The 25,774-nt window shown below is 39.4% G+C and overlaps 1 pseudogene; it reads left to right on the top strand.

Annotated features, from left to right (window-relative positions):
• Positions 1 to 21,373: 21,373 nt before the first annotated feature.
• On the top strand, positions 21,374 to 24,909 carry LOC103698457 (annotated as a pseudogene).
• Positions 24,910 to 25,774: the final 865 nt, after the last annotated feature.

Below are 25,774 nucleotides of genomic sequence, written 5' to 3'. Positions count from 1 at the left end.
TTCACATGGATTTGTTTGGACCCACTAGAACTGCTAGTCTAGGGGGTAAGAAATTTGGTCTTGTAATTGTTGATGATTTTTCACGTTTTACATGGGTTTCATTTCTTGCACACAAAGATGAGTCCTTTCCCGCTTTTATCAAGTTTTATAATAGGGTTTCGAATGAACTCAATCTTAAACTAAAAGCAATTAGGAGTGATCATGGTACCGAGTTTGAAAATCAGCACTTTGAAAAGTTTTGTGACAAAAATGGTATCAATCACAATTTCTCGGCACCTAGGACACCCCAACAAAATGGGGTGGTAGAAAGGAAGAATCGCACACTAGCAGATATGGCTCGTACCATGTTGTGCGAATCGGATCTACCAAAGTATTTTTGGGCTGAAGCAATAAATACTTCATGTTATATCTTAAATCGTGCTTTAGTTAGATCCATCTTAAAGAAAACACCTTATGAGTTGATAAAAGGTAAGAAACCAAATATAAGTTATTTTCATGTTTTCGGTTGTCGATGCTTTATTTTGAACAATGGAAGGGACAATCTAAGTAAATTTAGTGCTAAATCAGATGAGGGGATCTTCTTAGGTTATTCCTCATCTAGTAGAGCATACAGGGTCTTCAACAAGAGAACTCTCGTTGTTGAAGAATCCATTCATGTTGTTTTTGATGAAACTAATGGAGATTCTTCTAGAAAAGAAGAAGATGGTGATGTAGGTATACTTGAAGACCAAATGAAGGAACTCTCCACTCAAGACAAACAACATGAGGATGAGATCAAAGAAGATACAAATCAGCGAGATGAAGAAGATCAACCTCCATCAAGAAATCAAGATCTTCCTAAAGAATGGATGTATGCACATGGTCATCCAAAGGATCTAATCCTTGGTGATCCTTCACAAGGTATAAGAACTAGATCCTCTTTAAGAAACACTAGTAATTATCTTGCTTTCGTTTCACCAATAGAGCCTAAATCACTAGAAGAAGCTGAAAAAGATGATAATTGGATGAATGCTATGCAAGAGGAATTAAACCAATTCGAAAGAAATGCAGTTTGGACTCTAATGAAAAGATCCCCTAATGTTTCAATTATAGGCACCAAGTGGGTGTATAGAAATAAACTAGATGAAGATGGAATAGTCATAAGAAACAAAGCTAGGCTAGTGGCCAAAGGATATAATCAGGAGGAAGGAATAGATTTTGATGAAACTTTTGCTCCTGTTGCTAGGTTAGAGGCTATTAGACTACTTTTAGCATATGCATGCTTCATGGATTTTAAACTCTATCAAATGGATGTAAAAAGTGCATTTTTAAATGGTTATATAATGGAGGAAGGTTATGTAGGACAACCTCCAGATTTTGAAAATCACTTACATCCAGATTATGTGTATAAATTGCATAAAGCATTGTATGGCCTTAAGCAAGCCCCTAGGGCATGGTATGAAAGATTAAGTAATTTCCTAATTGAAAACAAATTTAAGAGAGGAAATGTAGACAAAACCCTCTTTATAAAAAGAAAAGGAAATGACTTATTGCTTGTACAAATTTATGTGGATGATATAATTTTTGGTGCTACTAATGACAGTCTTTGTCAAGAGTTTGCCAAGCTTATGCAGGGAGAATTTGAAATGAGCATGATGGATGAGCTCAACTTCTTCCTTGGGCTGCAAATAAAACAATTAGAGGAAGGCATCTTCATCAGTCAGTCCAAATACATCAAGGAAATGTTGGAAAAATTCAAGATGAAGGATGCAGAGGAAATCAGCACACCCATGGGCTCAAGTTGCAAGCTTGACAAAGATGAAAAAGGTAAAAGTATAGACTGCAAATTGTACAGAGGTATGATAGGCTCTTTACTTTATCTTACTGCCAGTAGACCAGATATATTATTCAGTGTTTGTATGTGTGCTAGATACCAAGCATGTCCTAAGGAATCACACTTGCAAGCTGTTAAAAGAATTTTTAGATATCTAGTAGGGACATCTAATGTAGGCTTATGATATTCCAAACAATCTGACATAAACTTAATTGCTTATTCCGATGCTGATTTTGCCGGGTGCAAACTCGACAGAAAAAGCACAAGTGGCACATGTCAATTCTTGGGTGCCAATTTGGTTTCTTGGTTTAGCAAGAAACAAAATTCAGTTGCCTTGTCCACAGCTGAGGCTGAGTACATTGCAGCTGGAAGCTGTTGTGCCCAAGTTCTTTGGATTAAGCAACAACTTGAAGACTTCGGTATCAAAATGGATAATATACCAATTAAGTGTGATAATACAAGTGCAATTAATTTAACAAAGAATCCTGTCCAACACTCTAAGTCAAAGCATATAGAGATTAGGCATCATTTTATTAGGGATCATGTGCTGAAAAGTGATGTGATGATTGAATATGTATGTACTGAAAATCAATTAGCTGATATCTTTACAAAGCCCCTTTGTAAAGATAGATTCAATTTCTTAAGGAATGCCTTGAGCTTGTATGATCCTAGTAAATGAATTGAACTTGTATTGCATTGTTTTGCTGCGCAAACTAGTAATCAACCTCAAAGTAAACATAAGTGAAAACATGAATTCATCTAAGCTAAATGACGAACTGTTTGACTTTCCGGAGGATGGTTACCCTCCCTTGGACTCTTCATGGAGATATTTTCAGAGCCTATTTCATAGGTATTCGAAATTTGGTCAAACATTCCTCATTTCAATATTAATAATTCAAAAATCATTATCAAATTATTATAGGATGTATCATTAAGGGGGAGGATCACAAACAAATTCAAAAGAGATTATTATAGGATGTATCATTAGGGTGATTAAACAAAAATTGGGAGAAGATAGAATTTAGTCTGAAATTTTTCAGTGCCGGAGACGTCTCTGGCAAATTGCAGAGACGTCCCCCCAGGGGGAGACGTCTCGCCTTAGTCGCGGAGACGTCTCGGGGACCGAATGAGGGCTTTTTAAATAGGTCGAAATCGCTCGAGCCGACCCGAGCCTTCTCCTTCATCCCCGACCAAAACGAAAAACCCTAGCCTCCATTTGCTCTCCACCTCAAACCCTAGCCTCCGTTTGCTCTACATCACCAACCCTAGCATCCATGGCACCAAAGAAGGCTAGGACGACCCGTGGAAGGCGACCTAGGGTAGCGGCCGACGGTGAGGAACGGCGGGAAGAACCCTCCGCGCCGTCTCCTCCGGTTGCTCCGCCAACCACGACTATTTTCTGTGCAAATCGCACAGTCACGACCGGAAGGTACATCGATTTCTCATTTTTAGATCATGAGGGGTTCTCTATTGGAGAGAGACTCCGAGCCCAAGGGTGGGAGCACTTTTGTACCCTCAATACCTCGACCTACCCCGGCCTAGTTAGAGAACTTTTTAGCAATATGGCCTTAGGGGACCTAGGGTACACTGCATATGTCCGGGGGACATTGGTAGAAGTAAATGAAGATGTCCTATCCACTGTCTTGCAAATCCCTAAGGACGGTGAGGCTCCAACCTCACATCCCCAAAGGGAGTTAGCCCTAAATTTACTTTTAGGAAGAGAGGACTGCGGCCCTCTTGATGTTGTCAATTCCCAGGACCTAAATGCAGAAATGAGACTTCTCTTAAGTATTGTCAACCGGGTCCTATTTCCTAAAACCGGTCGCTTCGATTTTGTTTCGGAGCGAGACTTAGCTATTATGCATCATATCCTACTAGGGATCCCCCTAAACCTCCCTAGACTCATGCTAAACTACATTGCCCTATGTCATAGGTATTCTAGGTTTAGTATACCCTATGGCATGATCTTTACCTTAGTTTTCAAACACTTCAAAGTTTCCATTCCAACAAATGAACCTGCAAAGCCCTTGAGAAACACCGACTATTACAATGAGGGCACAATGAGAAGAATGGAATTTCATAAGATAGATGGGTCGTGGGTCAAGGTACCAAAGAGAAAAACCCAAATCCTAGAGCCCGAGAACCCACATCATGAGTCTGATCATCACTCTCCTCCACCTAGCCACTTGGATATCCCTGATGTGAAGTGATTGATTAAAATCCCGTTTGATTTTGATGAGCTCAAAGCATTTGAGTATATCTTTTGATTACTAATGAATTCAATTGAGTGTTTCAGTGAAAATCCTATCCAAGTGTCTCTAGATTTGGTTCATAGTATTTTGGATAAGTTAAGAAGTCTGCTGAACCAAAGTCTGAGACTCGAGTCGACTCCCGAATATCACGAGTCGACTCCAAGCGTATCAAGTTCACTGGCACGAGCTCGAGTCGACTCCAGATTAGTACGAGTCGACTCCGACTGAGAACAGAAAGAAGAACAGAAAGCCTCATCTTAGAACCTGTCAACGAGTCGACTCCCGAAGTGCGCGAGTCGACTCCAATGTTCAACGAGTCGACTCCAGGGTAGTAAGAGTCGACTCCAAGAGGAACACAAAGAAAAGTCAGAGAGCAGTTTTCGAGTCTGAGATTCGAGTCGACTCCAGTGGAACGCGAGTCGACTCCGATGGTTGGCAGGTCGACTCCAAAGAAGGTGAGAGTCGACTCTCAGCGGTACACAAAGAAAAGGTCAGAGAGCATTTTATGGACTCTGAGATTCGAGTCGACTCCCGCAATACGCGAGTCGACTCCGAGACTGAGCGACCATCAACAGACAGAAGACCATGTTACTGCCTCTGAGATTCAAGTCGACTCACAGACAGCTCGAGTCGACTCCGAGACAAGCTTCACGTCAAAAGGCAGAAGACTAACTTTCGGAAACTGAGAGCCGAGGCGACTCCAAGGAAGTTCGAGTCGACTCCAAGACTGGATGAGCCAAAAGACAGAGAATCGGGAGTTCGGGCTCTGAGATTCGAGTCGACTCCCAGGACAGTCGAGTCGACTCGAGTGGACAAAATTCAAAATTGGATCCACGGACTTCAGTGGATGAGCCGACTCCAAAATTGCCAGGTCAGCTCCAGAAGTTGGCGAGTCGACTCCGGGTCAAGACGAGTCGACTCCCAGTCGTGACGGCAACTTTAATTCAAATTTGGAACAGTTGCCGAGTCGACTCCGGAAAAGCTTGAGTCGACTCCCGCTACAGCCGAGTCGACTCCTGATCGCGCGAGTCGACTCCAACCCACCAACGGTCATATTGTCAGGCTGCGCAGAGTGTGCAGAACGGGCAGAAAAAGCAGTGTAACGGCTAGTTTCCGTAGGGGTTAGCTTAAATAGCCACAGAAGACTGTAGCAAGGCAGAGAACAGTCATTCCACTCCAACTAAACAAGGATTCAAGCTCTGCAACGTGCTCTTCAACGAAAAAGGGAAGATCTGCATTTACTGCTCCACCTACATCTTTCCAGCAATTAAAAGCCTTCTCCTCCAGCATTCAAGTCGACTACACATTCAAGAGGAGACCGGAGTTCAAGAAGCCTTACCTCTTCTCCAGCTTAAAAGCGTTTGAGGGCTTCTAAACTCCTCTTTGATTATATTGTTTTAAATCTGCTTTTGAGAAGCTTATTTTCTGTTTTCTTTCTGTAACTTGTATTTACTTAGTTCAATCGGGGGATTGAATCAAGGGGATTAAGGTTTGTTGGTGAGCCAAGATAAAACCAACGTGTGTAAGGGTTTGATTGTGAGCCCGGGAAAACAATCGGGGTTGGTTCTAGTCGGTGAGCCTGGGAAAACCGACCGAGTTCGTTGTGAGCTCGTAAAACAACAAGTTTGGTTGTGAGCTTGCAAAACAACCGGCTGTAATCCAAGGGGGTTATAGTGAAATTCCCAAGTGAGATTTGGGAAGTGGACGTAGGAGCAAGGATTAGCTCCGAACCACTATAAAACCTTGTGTTTGTGATTGATTGGCTCTTTTCTTCTTACTCTCACATCACTCACAGCACTTAGGATTAATTAAATAACTTGCAATAGTTTTTAATTAATCATCCATAAGTTTTAAATATTCAAATTATTTTAAAACCCAATTCACCCCCCCTCTTGGGTTGTCTATCTGGGCAACAAGTGGTATCAGAGCCAAAAACTCTTCCACTCAAGAGTTAAAAGATCAAAATGACAACCCCATTTGGATCTTCTCACATTGAGGGTCAGTCCACCCAAAGACCCCCTTTCTTCAATGGATCCGACTACTCATACTGGAAGGCTAGGATGAGAATATTCATCCAAGCCCAAGACTATGAGATGTGGACCATTGTAGTGAATGGCCCATACATCCCATCCACATATGTAGAGGGTGTTAAGGTACCCAAATTAGAAAAGGATTGGGATGAACATGACATGAGGAAGGCACAATTAAACTCTAAAGCTATGAATGTGTTTTATTGTGCCTTAGACCGTAATGAATTCAATAGGGTTTCAACTTGTAATTCTGCAAAAGAAATTTGGGACAGACTTGAAGTGACCCATGAGGGCACGAATCAAGTCAAGGAATCCAAAATAAACATCTTGGTTCATAAATATGAACTATTTAAAATGGATTCAAATGAAACAATCACATGCATGTTCACTAGGTTTACTGATATTGTCAATGGCCTAAAAAGCCTTGGCAAGAACTATACTAACAGTGAGCTTGTCAGGAAAATCCTTCGGTGTCTACCAAGGTCGTGGGAAGCTAAAGTGACGGCAATCCAAGAAGCCAAGGACTTGAACAAGCTACCACTTGAGGAGCTTCTTGGATCCCTTATAACGCACGAGCTCACCATGAAACAACACAACGAGGAAGAATCCTCCCATAAGAAAAAGGTAATAGCTTTAAAATCTACTTCATCTAACAAAGACTTATCTTGCAGTAGCAGTAGTGAAGAAGAAGAAGATGAGGAAGATGGTGGTGAGGCTCTTCTTGTGCGCAAGTTCAAGAAATTCATCAACCACAAGAAGTCCTATCATCAAAGGAGAGGCCCCTCAAATGCCTACCGCAAGGACAAAGGTAAGGAAAGAGAAAATGAGGGGATTGGGTGCTATGAGTGCAAAAAGCCGGGACACATCAGAGCTGAGTGTCCCTTACTAAAGAAGGGCAGCAAGTACAAGAAGAAGAAGAAAGCCCTTGTCACCACCCTATCGGACTCCGACACATCATCTTCATCATCGGATGAAGAACAAGAAGAGAAGGCCAATTTCTGCTTCATGGCCAACGAAAATGAGGTAACTTCCGATTCACATTTTGATTTTACATTTGATGAACTTTATGATGCGTTTAATGAATTAATGATTGAATATAAGGATATAAATGCTAAAAACAGAGAACTAAAAGTAACTAACCAAACTTATATTCATAAGTATGATTCATTAGTTAAGGATAAAGATGCTCTTATCAAAGAAAATCTAGAACTTAAGACAAGCAACCAACTCTTAGTTAAGAAAACTAACACCTTAAGTAGAGATAACGAAAAACTAACTAAGGAACTTTCAGAGCTTAAAAACCATAAACAAATCTTAAACAAGGATCTAACAAAAGAACTAAATGATCTAAAAACAGAAAATCAAACACTAACTAAAGAACTTAACAAATACAAACCCTTAGTTGAAAAATTTACATATAGTTCTGAAAAATTAAACATGATACTAAATAGTCAACGAGCCGTATTTAATAAAGCGGGTTTAGGGTATAAACCAAGAAATAAACAAAAACTTCTTAGTAACTTCTTTGTTAAAGCTGGAGAAACTAAAACTAAGAAAATAACTTGCTTTTGCTGTGGTACAGTAGGTCATAAAGCAAATGTGTGTAATTTTAGGAAAAGTAAAACAAAAAGAAAAATTAAAAAGATATGGGTTCCAAAAGGAACCAACTTGACTAACCATGAAGGACCCAAGAAAACTTGGGTACCTAAGATGACATGATTTGCTTGTGTAGGAGTGTCTTGCAGCCAAGGTCAACAAAAACTGCTGGTATTTGGATAGTGGCTGCTCAAGGCACATGACGGGTGATAAAGATCAATTTTTCACCCTTGAAGCTAAGAAGGGAGGTGCTGTGACTTTTGGAGACAACAACCAAGGTCACATCATTGGTATTGGTAAAGTTCAAATCACCCCTTCTACTTTTATAGATAATGTTAGATATGTTGATGGTCTTAAGCATAACTTGTTAAGCATTAGTCAATTATGTGATAAAGGATATGATGTTATGTTTAAACCATCACTATGCATTATAACAAATCCTAATGATAATAGTTTAGTTTTTAAAGGAATTAGACGTGGAAATGTATATGTTGTAGACCTAGAAGATCTTGCAAAACATAACCAATGTCTAGTTGTAAATGAAACTAAAGATAATGATGCTAGTTGGTTATGGCACCGTAAGTTAGGTCATGCAAGCATGGACACAATAACTAAACTAGTTAAAAGAGACTCCGTGATAGGTTTGCCAAAATTAAAATTTGAAAAGAACAAAATATTTGAAGCATGTCAATTTGGCAAACAATCTAGGAACTCTTTTAAATCCATAAAATGTGTCTCTACTTCTAGGCCTCTAGAATTACTACACATGGACCTATTTGGTCCAACTAGAACAACAAGCCTAGGTGGAAATAAATATGGTCTAGTTATAGTAGATGATTACTCTAGGTACACATGGGTCATGTTTCTAGCGCATAAGGATCAAGCATTTTCTATGTTTAAGAAGTTCCATAAGGAAGTAACAAATGCTAGAGAGTCTTCAGTCATAGCCATTAGAAGTGACCATGGTACCGAATTCGAAAATCAATTATTTGACGAATTTTGTAGTAAAAAGGGGATAACCCATAATTTTTCTGCACCTAGGACACCACAACAAAATGGAGTTGTGGAAAGGAAGAATAGAACACTAGAGGAAATGGCTAGGACTATGTTATGTGAAAGTAACCTCCCTAAGTACTTTTAGGGAGAAGCCATTAATACCTCTTGTCACATATTAAATAGAGTTTTATTAAGACCCATTATAAAGAAAACACCTTATGAACTTTGGAAAAACAGAAAACCAAAAGTTAATTACTTTCATGTCTTTGGATGTAGGTATTTTGTACATAACAATGGAAAAGATAATCTAGAAAAATTTGATCCTAAATCTGATGAAGGAATATTCTTAGGTTATTCTACAACTAGTAAAGCCTATAGAGTCTTTAATAAAAGAACCCTAGTTATAGAAGAATCTATACATGTTGTTTTTGATGACTCTAGTGACATCTCGTCTAGTAAGAAGGTTAATTTTGATGATGATGTTGAAATACTTGAAGAAAAGATAGATGAGATGGGATTACAAGATGATAATCAAAAATTGATTGAAGAAGCATCATCAAGCCAAGAGCCTATTGTGGATCATGGGCTAACAAAAGCTTGGAGGTATGCTCACGGGCATCCTAAGGAACTCATTCTAGATGATCCATCTCAACCGGTTAGGACTAGAGCTTCACTTAGAAATTTGAATAACCATCTAGCTTTTGTTTCACACTTTGAGCCCAAACATATAGAAGAAGCCGAAAATGATGTAAATTGGATAAATGCAATGCAAGAAGAACTAAACCAATTTACTAGAAATAAAGTGTGGGATCTAGTAGAGAGACCTTCTGAATATCCAATTATAGGTACAAAATGGATATATAAAAATAAGCTAGATGAAAATGGAATTGTTATAAGGAATAAGGCTAGACTAGTGGCAAAGGGTTATAATCAAGAAGAAGGCATAGATTTTGATGAAACCTTTGCTCCCGTAGCTAGACTTGAGGCTATTAGACTATTATTAGCATATGCATGCTCTAAGGATTTCAAACTATTTCAAATGGATGTAAAAAGTGCATTTTTAAATGGGTATATTAATGAGGAAGTGTATGTAGAACAACCTCCTGGTTTTGAAAATCATCAATACCCTAATCATGTGTATAAACTGAACAAAGCACTTTATGGATTAAAACAAGTACCTAGAGCATGGTATGAGAGACTTAGTAAATTCCTATTAGAACATGAATTCTCTAGGGGAAATGTAGACACAACATTATTTCTGAAAAAGCAAAATAAGGATATGTTATTAGTACAGATTTATATTGATGATATCATTTTCGGTGCTACTAACAATCGCCTCTGCGAAGAGTTTGCTGATTTGATGCAGAGTGAGTTTGAGATGAGCATGATGGGAGAGCTGAACTACTTTCTCGGGCTTCAAATCAAACAATCTGAAGGAGGCATCTTCATCAATCAAGCAAAATATATCAAGGAGATGCTCAAGAAGTTTGATATGGAGGTAAACAAATCAATCAGCACCCCCATGAGCTCATCATGCAAGTTAGACCAAGATGAATCAGGTAAATCTGTAGATCAAAAACTTTATAGAGGTATGATAGGATCTTTACTATATCTTACTGCAAGTAGACCTGATATGATGTTTAGTGTTTGCATGTGTGCTAGATATCAGGCTAATCCTAAAGAATCACACCTAGCTGCAGTTAAGAGAATTTTTAAATACTTAATAGGAACTAAGAACATAGGGCTATGGTACTCTAAAGAATCTAGCCTAAACTTAATAGGGTACACAGATTCAGACTTCGCTGGATGTAAGCTTGATAGAAAAAGTACCAGCGGGTCGTGTCAGTTTCTAGGAGAAAACCTAATCTCATGGTTTAGCAAGAAACAAAACTCGGTTGCATTATCCACTGCAGAAGCTGAATATGTGGCAGCCGGGAGTTGTTGTGCTCAAATCTTGTGGATTAAACAACAATTAGAAGATTATGGCATTAAACAAGATAAAATTCCCATTAATTGTGATAATACAAGTGCCATTAATCTAACTAAAAATCCAATTCAACACTCAAGAACTAAACACATTGAGATAAGACATCACTTCATAAGAGATCATGTATTGAATGGTGATGTGACACTCCAATTTGTTTGTACTGATAATCAATTAGCGGACATTTTTACAAAACCCCTAAGTGAAGAGAGGTTTAGTGTGCTTAGAAGGGGATTAGGAGTGATTGATCCATCCTAGTGGGAGTTTCCACTAGATTAATTGATTTTGATGATTAGAATGTGGTTAAAATAGAGTTTCTATTCAATGATCATCAAATCAGATCCCAATTAGGTGATTTTCCCTCATTTGGCACGGTTATAGCATGACTTTTAGGTGCGTGCCAAGGTTAGAGACGACTCGAGTAAGTTTCAGAGCCGGCTCCTAAGGGGGAGTCGACTCGCGCATTTGCGGGAGTCGACTCGCAAAGATGGCAGCTGAGGGGGAGTCGACTCGCACATTGTCGGGAGTCGACTCGAAGTCTACAGGCGCATAAGGAGAGTCGACTCGCGCATATTCTGGAGTCGACTCGAGGTCGAGTCGACTCGCGACTCAGGGGAGTCGACTCGCAGTCGGGATCTGACTTTTTAATCCTAGGTTTGTCGTTTCGCAAACACTTTTCTTTCAAGCCGCCACTGTTCAAAAAGCCCTAGAGCCGACTCCTAGGTCGTCCCCGATCATCTCCAACCTCTGTTCGGTCGATTTTTCACCGGTTCTTAGGGTTTTCGTCCGTTCCTAGGTCGTCTCCGGTCCATCCCGAGTCTCCTCCGTCGACCTTTCTCCGTCCTTTAGGTGTTTCTTCCCGTTTAGGTCAAGATGCCTCGTAAGACCGTGGTTAGGAAGAGGTCCCGTCCCGAGGCCGGTCCCGAGCGGCGCTCCAAGGCGCGGCACGATCCCGCGAGGCAACCACCTCCGGCTCGTTCCCCGCCTAGGGCGGTTCCCGTGAGGCCATTGGCCGGGAAAGCCGTCACCACCGGGAGGTATGTCGACTTCGACTATCTCTCCCGGGAAGGGTTCACCATAGGTGATAGGCTTAGAGCCCAGGGCCTAGAGTACTTCCTCACTTTGGACCTTCCCACATATCCAGGCCTTGTTCAAGAGTTCTACGGTACCGTCCATCGGGGAGATGGAGGTATCGAGGGCACAGTAGCCGGTGTCCCTTTGCGTGTCACGGAGGATCTTATTGCCCACATCCTCCATCTTCCATTAGTAGGGGTGGCTCCCGCACACCCTGAGGATAGAGTTGAGGCCCTTATGGTCGTCTTAGGGCATCCACCTCAGTCCCCCCTAGACGAGGTATCTGCTAGCTCACTTCCTATTGAAGTGAGAATCCTTTTGAGTATTCTGTCCAGGTCCATCTTCCCTAAGACAGGAAGATTTGATTTTGTAAATGAGAGGGACCTAGCTATTATGTCTTACATTCTTCAGGACACCCCGGTAAACTTCCCCAAACTCATCTATAGGTATATGTGTGAGCCCCTAGATAGACCTAGGCTCACCCTCCCATACGGCATGATTTTTACTCTTCTCTTTAGGGAGTACGAGATTCCCATTCCTGAGAGGGAACCCTCTCGTGCATTGCGATGGACAGATTGCTTGTGTACGGGGACCATGCACAGGATGGGATTTCGGAAGAGAGAAGGGATATGGGTTAGGAAGTCTACCCTCACCACTCAGACCACCAGACCTTCTCCCAGTCCTGAGCCCGATTCCGACTATCCAGACCATCCAGACCTTCCATCCACTCCTCCTGCTCCTACCACCTCCGACGGACCTTCCTCCTCGGCTCCACCATCTATGGAGGTCCGGATTGATCCTGAGCAGCTCCGGGAGCTGCGACAGGAGATCGTCAGAGATGTGAGGGATGAGCTGCTTCGGGAGCTCCGAGGTGCGGTGCCTGCTCCCACTCCTGCACCCGTATCTTCTCAGTTGGTCCCTTCCTTGACAGCCGTGACCGACATGACGGCTCATGTACGGGAAGAGATCTACAATGTCCGGAGCTTGGTCCAGGGTCAGTCCTCCAGTATGAATGAAGTCACGGGCATCACTCGGAAGATGCGCGATGACATTCGGAAGGACATGAGCACCACCACCCAGGGGGCCGAGCGCTTGTCGAATGTGCTCATCGACAAGTTGGACACACTTCAGACGTCGGTGACTGCGCTTTAGGCGTCGGTGACAGAGCTCTCCACTACACATAGCAGAGCCACCACGTCTATCATCACACAGCTTGGCCATGTCACAGATGCAGTCACCCTCCTCATGGAGCAGAGCCGATTGAGAGGAGGAGCACCATCCTCGAGAGGAGGAGCCACATCCTCGAGAGGAGGAGCCACATCCTCCAGAGGAGGAGATGCATCCTCGAGAGGGGGAGCTTCATCCTCGAGGAGGACATAGATGTGTTTGAGTTGTGTTTTGTCTTGTTTTACTTTACTTATTGTATGCTCAAATGTACTTACATTCATATCAATACAATGAGTAGACATCTTATCTTCAATTATGTGCCATTTGATGATTGGTTGTGCCATTGATTGTGTGTGATTACCTCCTTTTTGGTATGATGACAAAAAGGGGGAGAAATATGTATAAAATATGTAAAAGGGGAGAAATATGAAAAAATATGTAAAAGAAATCAATGGAAATAAATAAAAAGATAAACTCTTAATAACACACACAAATTTGTTCTAAGTGGATTCGGTACCTCGAGGCTCATTATCTCTCTTTTGGGGCTCCTAATGGAGTAATCTCCAGAATCTATTCAAGGGATATTCGGAGATTAGCTGAATCCTACTCAAGAACAAATTGACAGATTTTCCCCCTAAAAACAAAAAATTCAGTTCAAAAAAAAACTTCAAAGCATTAAAAGGAAATTCAGAGAATCAAAACATAGTTGAATGCATATGTTGAGGGGGAGAATCTGAACTTTATTCAAACTAAATCATTAATGACATATAAGCCAAACAATTGATTGCATAATATGAAAGGCTTATATAATTCCAAATGAAAGGGGGAGCTTTAACTCCGAAATTTAATGTTTCACTCCTTTCAAACTTGGATAAATTAAATTATCAGACATTTGAATTCATTTATGGATTTTACTTCATTATTTATTGAGCAATTCATTTTACATATACTCAAAGTTTTGTCATCATCAAAAATGGGGAGATTGTGAAGTGATTGATTAAAACCCCGTTTGATTTTGATGAGCTCAAAGCATTTGAGTATATCTTTTGATTACTAATGAATTCAATTGAGTGTTTCAGTGAAAATCCTGTCCAAGTGTCTCTAGATTTGGTTCATAGTATTTTGGATAAGTTAAGAAGTCTGCTGAACCAAAGTCTGAGACTCGAGTCGACTCCCGAATATCACGAGTTGACTCCAAGCGTATCAAGTTCACTGGCACGAGCTCGAGTCGACTCTAGATTAGTACGAGTCGACTCCGACTGAGAACAGAAAGAAGAACAGAAAGCCTCATCTCAGAACCTGTCAACGAGTCGACTCCCGAAGTGCGCGAGTCGACTCCAGGGTAGTAAGAGTTGACTCCAAGAGGAACACAAAGAAAAGTCAGAGAGCAGTTTTCGAGTCTGAGATTCGAGTCGACTCCAGTGGAACGCGAGTCGACTCCGATGGTTGGCAGGTCGACTCCAAAGAAGGTGAGAGTCGACTCTCAGCGGTACATAAAGAAAAGGTCAGAGAGCATTTTATGGACTCTGAGATTCGAGTCGACTCCCGCAATACGCAAGTCGACTCCGAGACTGAGCGACCATCAACAGACAGAAGACCATGTTACTGCCTCTGAGATTCGAGTCGACTCACAGACAGCTCGAGTCGACTCCGAGACAAGCTTCACGTCAAAAGGCAGAAGACCAACTTTCGGAAACTGAGAGCCGAGGCGACTCCAAGGAAGTTCGAGTCGACTCCAAGACTGGATGAGCCAAAAGACAGAGAATCGGGAGTTCGGGCTCTGAGATTCGAGTCGACTCCCAGGACAGTCGAGTCGACTCGAGTGGACAAAATTCAAAATTGGATCCACGGACTTCAGTGGATGAGCCGACTCCAAAATTGCCAGGTCAGCTCCAGAAGTTGGCGAGTCGACTCCGGGTCAAGACGAGTCGACTCCCAGTCGTGACGGCAACTTTAATTCAAATTTGGAACAATTGCCGAGTCGACTCCGGAAAAGCTTGAGTCGACTTCCGCTACAGCCGAGTCGACTCCTGATCGCGCGAGTTGACTCCAACCCACCAACGGTCATATTGTCAGGCTGCGCAGAGTGTGCAGAACGGGCAGAAAAAGCAGTGTAACGGCTAGTTTCCGTGGGGGTTGGCTTAAATAGCCACAGAAGACTGTAGCAAGGCAGAGAACAGTCATTCCACTCCAACTAAACAAGGATTCAAGCTCTGCAACGTGCTCTTCAACGAAAAAGGGAAGATTTGCATTTACTGCTCCACCTACATCTTCCCAGCAATTAAAAGCCTTCTCCTCCAGCATTCAAGTCGACTACACATTCAAGAGGAGACCGGAGTTCAAGAAGCCTTACCTCTTCTCCAGCTTAAAAGCGTTTGAGGGCTTCTAAACTCCTCTTTGATTATATTGTTTTAAATCTGCTTTTGAGAAGCTTATTTTCTGTTTTCTTTCTGTAACTTGTATTTACTTGGTTCAATCGGGGGATTGAATCAAGGGGATTAAGGTTTGTTGGTGAGCCAAGATAAAACCAACGTGTGTAAGGGTTTGATTGTGAGCCCGGGAAAACAATCGGGGTTGGTTCTAGTCAGTGAGCCTGGGAAAACCGACCGAGTTCGTTGTGAGCTCGTAAAACAACAAGTTTGGTTGTGAGCTTGCAAAACAACCGGCTGTAATCCAAGGGGGTTATAGTGAAATTTCCAAGTGAGACTTGGAGAGTGGACGTAGGAGCAAGGGTTAGCTCCGAACCACTATAAAACCTTGTGTTTGTGATTGATTGGCTCTTTTCTTCTTACTCTCACATCACTCACAGCACTTAGAATTAATTAAATAACTTGCAATAGTTTTTAATTAATCATCCATAAGTTTTAAATATTCAAATTATTTTAAAACCCAATTCACCCCCCCTCTTGGGTTATCTATCTGGGCAACAAGTGGTATCAGAGCCAAAAACTCTTCCACTCAAGAGTTAAAAGATCAAAATGACAACCCCATTTGGATCTTCTCACATTGAGGGTCAGTCCACCCAAAGACCCCCTTTCTTCAATGGATCCGACTACTCATACTGGAAGGCTAGGATGAGAATATTCATCCAAGCCCAAGACTATGAGATGTGGACCATTGTAGTGAATGGCCCATACATCCCATCCACATATGTAGAGGGTGTTAAGGTACCCAAATTAGAAAAGGATTGGGATGAACATGACATGAGGAAGGCACAATTAAACTCTAAAGCTATGAATGTGTTTTATTGTGCCTTAGACCGTAATGAATTCAATAGGGTTTCAACTTGTAATTCTGCAAAAGAAATTTGGGACAGACTTGAAGTGACCCATGAGGGCACGAATCAAGTCAAGGAATCCAAAATAAACATCTTGGTTCATAAATATGAACTATTTAAAATGGATTCAAATGAAACAATCACATGCATGTTCACTAGGTTTACTGATATTGTCAATGGCCTAAAAAGCCTTGGCAAGAACTATACTAACAGTGAGCTTGTCAGGAAAATCCTTCGGTGTCTACCAAGGTCGTGGGAAGCTAAAGTGACGGCAATCCAAGAAGCCAAGGACTTGAACAAGCTACCACTTGAGGAGCTTCTTGGATCCCTTATGACGCACGAGCTCACCATGAAACAACACAACGAGGAAGAGTCCTCCCATAAGAAAAAGGTAATAGCTTTAAAATCTACTTCATCTAACAAAGACTTATCTTGCAGTAGCAGTAGTGAAGAAGAAGAAGATGAGGAAGATGGTGGTGAGGCTCTTCTTGTGCGCAAGTTCAAGAAATTCATCAACCACAAGAAGTCCTATCATCAAAGGAGAGGCCCCTCAAATGCCTACCGCAAGGACAAAGGTAAGGAAAGAGAAAATGAGGGGATTGGGTGCTATGAGTGCAAAAAGCCGGGACACATCAGAGCTGAGTGTCCCTTACTAAAGAAGGGCAGCAAGTACAAGAAGAAGAAGAAAGCCCTTGTCACCACCCTATCGGACTCCGACACATCATCTTCATCATCGGATGAAGAACAAGAAGAGAAGGCCAATTTCTGCTTCATGGCCAACGAAAATGAGGTAACTTCCGATTCACATTTTGATTTTAATTAGGATTAATTAAATAACTTGCAATAGTTTTTAATTAATCATCCATAAGTTTTAAATATTCAAATTATTTTAAAACCCAATTCACCCCCCCTCTTGGGTTGTCTATCTGGGCAACACCTGATATACCCTCCAGCTCAGCTGGACCTTCCACATCCATGCCACCACCTCCTCCAGTCAGTGGGCCCTCCTTCCTGTCAGAGGATCAGATGCGCACCTTAGCATCTGCCATTTGCCAGCAGATGAGGGAGGAGATGAGATCCGTGATCTCTACAGAGTTGGCCCCCATCAGAGCTTCACATGAAGGGCTTCTACAAGAGATGAAGGATATTAGAAGTCAAATTGAAGCTACAACACAAGAAATAATTGGTGTGAGTGCCACCCAAACCATCAGATCAATAGAGCTCAAGGACAGCTTGAGGAGCATTTCCCAAGAGTCTCAAAGAACTGACAAAACCAGATGGCAACGTGGGCACCTTGGTTGCCCAACTCAGAGGAAGAATTGAAATGGCATCCATAGAGTTTGAAGCACTTGTGGCAGGTTTCCACAAGTCACAGGGAGATCATTTTAAGACTCTCATGGATTCTATCAATGCATTCATAGATGCAGCTTGTAAGGTTTATGAACAAAATGCAGCTGGTAGGGCCCATGAGCAACGTCGCCGATGAGGGACATTTTGTAGGCTCTTCTTTTTGTAAATCCTAGGCTATTTTGAAACACTTTTTGTATTAGAATCAATACTTGTAATGATTTCTTCTTTTGACTATGTACTGACTTCGAAGATTTACAATGACATATGAATGACATACAATTTCTTTTGCAACCCTGTGTACATTTCCAACTCTGTATATGTGAATGTGAATGTGAATGTGCCTCTTGATATGTCATAACGAATCTCATAACATACATTAAGTATTCAAATTTGGCACAACTTATCAAAGCATATGAAACAGGGGGAGCACAACCTGAATATCAAAGGGGGAGTAAAATGAATGCTGAACTCTTTAATAGAGATAACTTGAATATCCTTGAGTGGTTAATTATAATATGCTGAATTCTACTATGAATTGAGTTTTAAGCACCTAAGGATAATTTGTCCCCTTCATTGTTGATGACAAAAAGGGGGAGTAGATATTGAATATGGAGATATTGAAAGGGGGAGTAGATATATAGAAAGAACCAAAAGAACCAATATGGATATTGAATATGGAATGCAAAATTTATAATCATACTCCAAAGTTGATTTAGAAAAGATAAATTTGAAGAATATTGACTTTAAGATAATTGCCCTTCTGGAAAAGAAAGGGGGAGTCAAAAAGAATCTAGCTTTCAATTATCTTCAGCATCAATATTTCATTTTGACTTGATTCAAATTCAGTTGATATGCTAAAATTGCTTAAGAGCTATAAAGTTCAATCCCATGCAATTATGCACACTGTATCTAGCTCTAATCAAAACATTATACTTGTACATCTGATCAAATACTGTGTATATGTTTAAACTTCGAATTTTGCATATACTCAGTGTTTTGTCATCATCAAAAAGGGGGAGATTGTTGACCCCCTAATGGATTTTGATGAATACAAAACACTAGAGTATAATTCCATTTATCTTAACAATTTAATTGAGGAATTCATGTGATTAATTGAGAATATTGTTAAGAAATGTCTAGGCAAGTTCCCATAATTTTTATGAATTTATTGAAGAATATTTTGAGTTAAAGAAAACAGATCAGGGACAGCCGAGACGTCTCCGGATAGTTTCAGAGACGTCTCTGGCACAAACAGGAAGAACTGGCACACTTGGAGACGTCCCCGGCATCTGCCGAGTCGTCCCCGCGTTAGCGGAGTCGACTCTCTCAGTAGCGGAGTCGACTCTCTCAGTGGCGGCAGAAAGGCAGTTTTCAAGATATATGCGCGAGACGTCCCCACTGTACGCGGAGTCGTCCCCCGCAAGTAAAAAGGAGACATCCCGAGTCCGTCCCCAAGATAGCGGAGACGGCTCTCTCAGGGTTTTCCAGAGAATAGTTTTTTCGGTGATAAGAAAGCGGAGTCGACCCTGAGATAGCGGAGTCGTCCCCATGCATAAAGTGCAAACAAGCCGAGACGTCCCCTGAAGCAGCGGAGTCGACTCTCTCAGGGTATTCCAGAGGACATGTTTTTCGGAGATAAAGAAGCGGAGTCGTCCCCAAAGCAGCGGAGTCGTCCCCATTCAAAAAGTGCAAACAAGCCGAGACGTCCCCTTAAAGTGCCCGAGTCGACCCCAGACAAACCGAAAAAGTAAAATCTTGTAGCCGAGACGTCTCTCGTTGAAGCGGAGACATCCCTGGAGTGCCTGGGAACGCGACTGACAGCTTTTCAGGTTTGGTTTGAATTTCAAATCCCTTTTTACTTTGTCTCTAACGGCTATATTTGCTTTTTGGGCTATAAAAGGGACCTCTTAAGTGCTTCTCAACAACTCTTCACCAACCCAAAGCTAGATCATTCAAGAGAGAAGTAAGAAAGAAAAGTTCAAGGGAGTGAGTGCATTCAAGTGAAGAAATCAAGTGTTTTCAAGCTTCCCAAGTGATTTCAAGCTCAACCACTCTCGTGCGCTCGGGATTCAAAGCTCACACTCAACCCTACGCGCTCCACATCGGAAGAATCAACATCTCCCCACGCTTCCAACGGCAAAAGGATTCTTCCAGGTTCTATTGTTCATAATTGCAATATTTGCTTTTTAGAGCTTTTCCTTTCTTTTGTAAACTCTTTCATTGTGGTGCTTGTTCCAGTCAAGGGACTTGGAACAAGGGAAAGGCGTCCCAAGCCTAAGTGAAATTGGGGGTTTTAGGATTTGTTGTGAGCCCGGTGTAAAACAACGAGTTGGGTAGTGAACTCGCAAAACTACCGTACTGTAATCTTGGATTATAGTGGAAATTCCCAAAGGAGATTTGGGGAGTGGATGTAGGAGCAGTGGAAGCTCCGAACCACTATAAAACCTTGTGTTTGCGATTGATCTCTCTTTCTCCCTTCTTTACTTTAGTGCATATATTTGTGTGTTTTATTTTTAATTAGTCAAAAGTTTTTTAAAACACCCAATTCACCCCCCTCTTGGGTGACCATCTCTGGGCAACACTTATGAACCTAAGTTTAATACCAGGCATCTATCAATTAAGAAACATTCTGCCGTGACAACCGGATTATACTAACAAATTTAAAACTAGTAGGATAACAGCATATTTACTGGCCTGATCTTTAATTCGGACATGGAGGAGGCAAGATTCCAATAATCTGATCGGTGAAATCATCTAGAAGATGCATTTGACTGCCAAATCATGAAGGAATTATTAAGAAAAAATTCATAATACTTTCATATAAATATTAACAAAATTTAATAATATTTTAAGACTTCAATAAAAATACTTAAACTAATAATATTATTAATAAAATAATATATCTTAGTGAAAACAATTATATTTTTATTAATAATAATTTAAAACATTAATAATGTTTAATAATATAATAATATATTAACAAAATTATATTTATTAAAAATAATAAAAATATTATTAATAAAATAAATATTTTACATATTAATAAAAATATATTATTTTCTAAATAATTATGTAACTGAAAATAATATTTTAGGGGTGGCATGTTTTTTTAAATAAAAAAGGTACAATAATCATCATAGTTTTCTCCCCTCTATTTAAAGTAGAGGCAAGCATTCTCTAGCATTTTCTTTTATTTGAAAATACATAAAGTGCATATAAAACAATTCTATTTTCTAACATGCTTTAAATAAACATATTACAATAAAATAGAGGTTCTAAATAAATATTTCATTAGTACTATAAAATTGACACAGAAATTCATAATATTATCAATAATCATAATTGATTAATATATGCTGATAAATATATATATATATATATATCTACTAAACAAAGAATTTATTAGTATAATTAAATTATTATAGAAATTAATGATATTATTAATAATTATATTTGTTGAATATATGCTGATATTAATGAAAAATACTTTTCATTAGTATTATTCTAGCAGATCATTAGATTACATTAATATTTTATTAATTTTTAATATATTTTTATGTTCATAATCTTACTTAAAAAAAGAAAAGACAACCACAAACAATTAATCTCATTATATTATATTTAAATATCCATAGATTCAATATTTTCCTATTTCTTATTATATATAGGTTGGGCATCTCATTATTGCTTTCCCAACCAGAACATTCAAGAAAGCCAAAATAAAACCCAGCGCATACTGAGCACCAACTACCCCCTCCTATATAAATATACCCCAAGCCCTGGGATATATGTAACAGTATTACAAGAGAAGGAGAGGAAGAGAAAGGTGTAAGAATGGCATCAGTGGGAGGAGAGCTTGTGAAGCTTTTGGAGGGGGGGGGGGGGGGGTGGGCAAGCCCGTTTGTGATTGACAAGGATCGCTCTGAATCTGAAGGGAGTGGATTACGAGTTCTTGGAGGAGGTGTTTGGGATGAAGAGTGAGCTGCTGCTCGAGTCCAACCCTGTGTACAAGAAAATTCCTGCACTCATCCATGAAGGCAAGCCCGTCTGTGAGTCCATGATCATCGTTCAGTACATCGACGACGTCTAGGCTGCCAAGGGCTCCGCCATCCTGCCCGCCGATCCCTATGAAGGCGCCATTCACCGCTTTTGGGCATTCTACGTTGATGACAAGGTACTCATTATAATCTAATTGTTGCTTGGGGCATTTTATTTGCAGTCCTATAAGCTTTGCTCTGTGTACGTTTTCCTCGATGTAAAAATATAGGTCTAACTTTGCGTAACAATGATTGGTTCCGAGTGCTAATGCGGTGGGGGGGACTCTGAGAAACAAAAGGAAGGAAAAAAGGAAAGAAAAGATGTAGAAGAACGAAGAAGGAAAAGGGTAGAAAGAAAAGAAAGAAGAAGGACAAGGAAAGAAGGAAAGAAAGGAGAAGAAAAAAATGAATGGGAGAAAAAAATGAACTAATGGAAGGAAGAAAAGAGGAATAAGGGAAAGGAAAGAGAAAAAAGGGTAAGAAAATAGAATAAAGAAGGAAAAGAAAAAAAGAAATGTATTAAAATTAAGAAAGGAAAGAGAGAGAAAAGAAAGAGAGACTACGAGTATCTCTACATGGATGCTTGATTTGGATGGCCACATGAGACACAAGAAAAGAAAGGAAAGAAAGCAAAAGGAAAGGAAAAAAAAATGAAAGAAAAGGAAAGAATGGAGAAATAAAAGAAAGAAAGGAAGCAAAACAATAGGAAAGAAAAGAAAGGAGAAGAAAAAGAAAAGAAAGAAAGAAACCAAAGGAGAAAAAAGTGAAAGAATGAAGGAAGATAAAAAAAGGAAGAAGGGAAAGGAAGGAGAGAAAAAAAGTAAAAAGAAAGAAAGATAGAAATGTAAAAAGGGAAGAAAGGAAAAGAAAGAGAAAGGAAATAGATTGATTTGGATAGTCACCAAGACGAAGCAGGATAGCAGAGCATCCCATTTTATGGAGAAACTGGGATAGGGATTTAAAACTTTGGTTAATAGTAATAAAAGTAGAACTCTTTATATTTTCAAATGATTATTTCCCAAATAAAGTTGGCATCCCTTTAATTGGGCTTTTTTTAACTATGCACCCATGCAAATACATCTTACTACATATTTATCCTTCGAAAATCACTATTTGCAAATATGTCCCTCAATTCATCTTGTTTGTGTATTAATGCCTGTCCCATTAGATTTTAGGTTGATTGCATTAAAACTTGGCTGTTTTGAGTTTCATTTAGCACTACTATCCTTTTGATTAAATACCCTTGAAAAATTTTAACATTCAATTTATATTGAAAAGCGGTTTATTTTATATAATTTTATCAATATATTAATATAAAAAGGTAATAAAGTCATTAAAGTTAAATAATAATTTATTAACACTGCTAGTAAGTAAAGGGAGGGGTGTTCAAGTCAAGACAAGACAAGTTAAAGAGTATATATGCAAATAGTGATTTTAAGGATAAATATGCAATAAGCCATTTTGTAAGGGAATATTGGAGAAAACCCTAAAATTTGACTAGAGTGGATAGAGGCCTTATTTTATCTTTTATCTTAACTCAGTTTAATCCCGGGTCATAGTCAGCATTAAAGTAGAAGTTAGTTAAAGCCACAAAAAGGTAAAAGGTTTACATGTATCAAAAAGTTAAATATGTTGGAAACTAAGATTTTGGGAAAAATTTTCTCCAAAATGACCTAAAAAAGTCCCCCAAAAATGAGAATTTTAGAAACAGCTTTTGGAGTATGAAACTGAACCAAAACTGATAAGAAAAGACTGGGTAATTGGGACCATTATTTTTAATACTAGGTATAATTTTGGGAAGTCTCACCACTGCGAGTCTTTTTTTTTGGGGGGGGGGGGGGGGGGGGGGGGGGTTGATTTTTGTCTTTGTAAAGGATGATGGTATGTTTTAGTTTTCTGCTGTTCAGATCTAAAGTTGTGAGACCAGAACATCATGGTCAGCTAAGAAAATTTAAAATTGCTGAACCATTATAAAGTCAATAAAGAAATGTCTCAGGTCATTAGTGGTTATATATTATGTAGAGTGCATGTGTGTGAGAGAGATTGGTAAGTTTTAATTATAGATCCGTACTCATCTTACCCTCATAAACAACCTTGAGAAACAGGATTAGTTTGCCTACAATTTATGAGAAGTCCACCATCCAGGATTAGTTCTCCACCCTTACAACGGTCAGTTAGATATCAATTCTATTTTCAAGATTCTTGTTGATGTTTGTTAGGTATTTTAGCATTATGCTCAGACTTACTGCAGGTTCCTATAAGTTTTCAATTTAAATTGCTGAATAAACATAAAAATCTGTCCCACTATTTGTCATTGTAAATTTGTCTCATTATTCTCAACATCCCATTAAACAATCGAAGAAAAATGTATTGACCTACATCCCTGTAACTGTAAGATCATGATTAAAATTGCTCCAAATGAGGTTCACAATCTTGGTTCTGGATCTTGTACTGGTACCATGTTTGATATGCGCTTTTGTACCAATCAATATCATATGCCTAGTATTGGGCGGTACATGCTGGTATTGAGAATATTGGTTTCTAGCTTTAATGACTTAAAATTATCTTTTCATGGTTGACACATCTGATATGAAGACTATTGTTGATGGTGATGACTAATTCATTTTCTTCTTTCTTTTCCTATTCCATTTTCATTTTTGTGCAGTGGTTCCCTTCAGTACTTGGAATCTTTAAGGCAGAAACGGAGGAGGCTAAGTTAGAAGCAGTGGAGCAGGCCTTTGCTGGGCTGAAACTTTTGGAGGCGGCTTTTGAGAAATGCAGCAAAGGAAAGGGTTTCTTTGGTGGTGACACCATTGGGTACCTGGACATTGCCCTTGGGGGTTTCTTGGGGTGGCTCAAGGCAACAGAGAAAATCATTGGCATCGAGCTTCTTGACAAGGGGAAGACACCTCTCTTGGTTGGATGGGCGGTGAGATTCTGTGCCAATGATGCTGTGAAGGGGGTGATGCCGGAGACCAACAAGCTGGTGGAATTTGGCAAGATGCTTCAGGCCAAGTTTAAGGCTGCTGCTCCTGCTCAATGAAGAAATGAAGCCTTCAGACAGGTTGGAATCAAGCATGGTCAAGAACTGCTTAAAGAAGTTTTACTTATAGATCATGGTTTTTTGGTCCATATAAAAACCAAAAACCATGGGTTGTCTCTAGTTGGGTTTAGGTTTTTGAGGTTGAAACTAGCAGGACTGGTGATTTTGACTGAATAAGACATGATCAGATTGGTAAACAAGTTGAATCGATCGAGTCATGATCAATTCCTGTAGTAGTTTTGGTTAAATTTAATCAATTTTTAGGCCTATCTTTTTTGCCTATTGTGATCCGACTGGAACAACGAGCACCATAGACATTACTTACCCTTCCATCAAGGCCGTTAAAAAGGTTTTGCAATTAAGCTAGTTGTCACAAATTAAGTTTTGTTTTTCATTGTTGTTGCAAGACTTATTCCATGAATGGGAAACAGTCTCCTGCATATTGTGAATCCACAACGAAGCACAAAAGTATAACCAAATAAGAATAAATATCAAAAGTAAGTTATTAAATTTAAATAAGTATAGATAAAAAGATAAATTAATATGGAGATAGAAAATAGAAGCTAGAGAGTATAAGTATTTAAGCCATAATAACTAAAGAAAAAGATGATAAGATCACAAAATGTCTCCAAATGAATAATAGCCATGATTATTATAAAATCAATTCTATTTCTCTGTTAATGATATAATGATATTTAAAGATTAATACAAATTTGATTACATTCTAATATATGAGTGGTTAAATTAAATATCTGAATTGAATTGAATCACAATTCTAATTTATTGCCTTCTATACCTATTCCATTTTAAGTCATAGTAAATAAAGAAAAATACGCTAATAACAATAGAATGTCGCCAAAGGAATTACTATCCTTATTGTAAAATCAATTTTATTTAAGCTAAGGATATACATAAATTAATATAAATTTGACTACATTCTAATATATGACTCATTAAATTAAATATATGAATTGAATTGCTATTTTTTTTTCTTGCATTCCTTCATTTCACATTCAAACATTGGATTGAGGATTCTAATTTCTTACCTTCTATTCCATATCATTCCGATTTCCATTCCTATATCACCAAAAGAAATATACATAAAATCACCAAAAAAAAAAAAAAAACCATCGTTATTATAAAATCAATTCTATT

This window comes from Phoenix dactylifera, unplaced genomic scaffold, assembly GCF_009389715.1.
Source record: "Phoenix dactylifera cultivar Barhee BC4 unplaced genomic scaffold, palm_55x_up_171113_PBpolish2nd_filt_p 000282F, whole genome shotgun sequence".
Lineage (NCBI taxonomy): Eukaryota > Viridiplantae > Streptophyta > Magnoliopsida > Arecales > Arecaceae > Phoenix > Phoenix dactylifera.
Note: the sequence above shows the minus strand (reverse complement) of the source record. Positions and strands in the feature narration are given on the sequence as shown.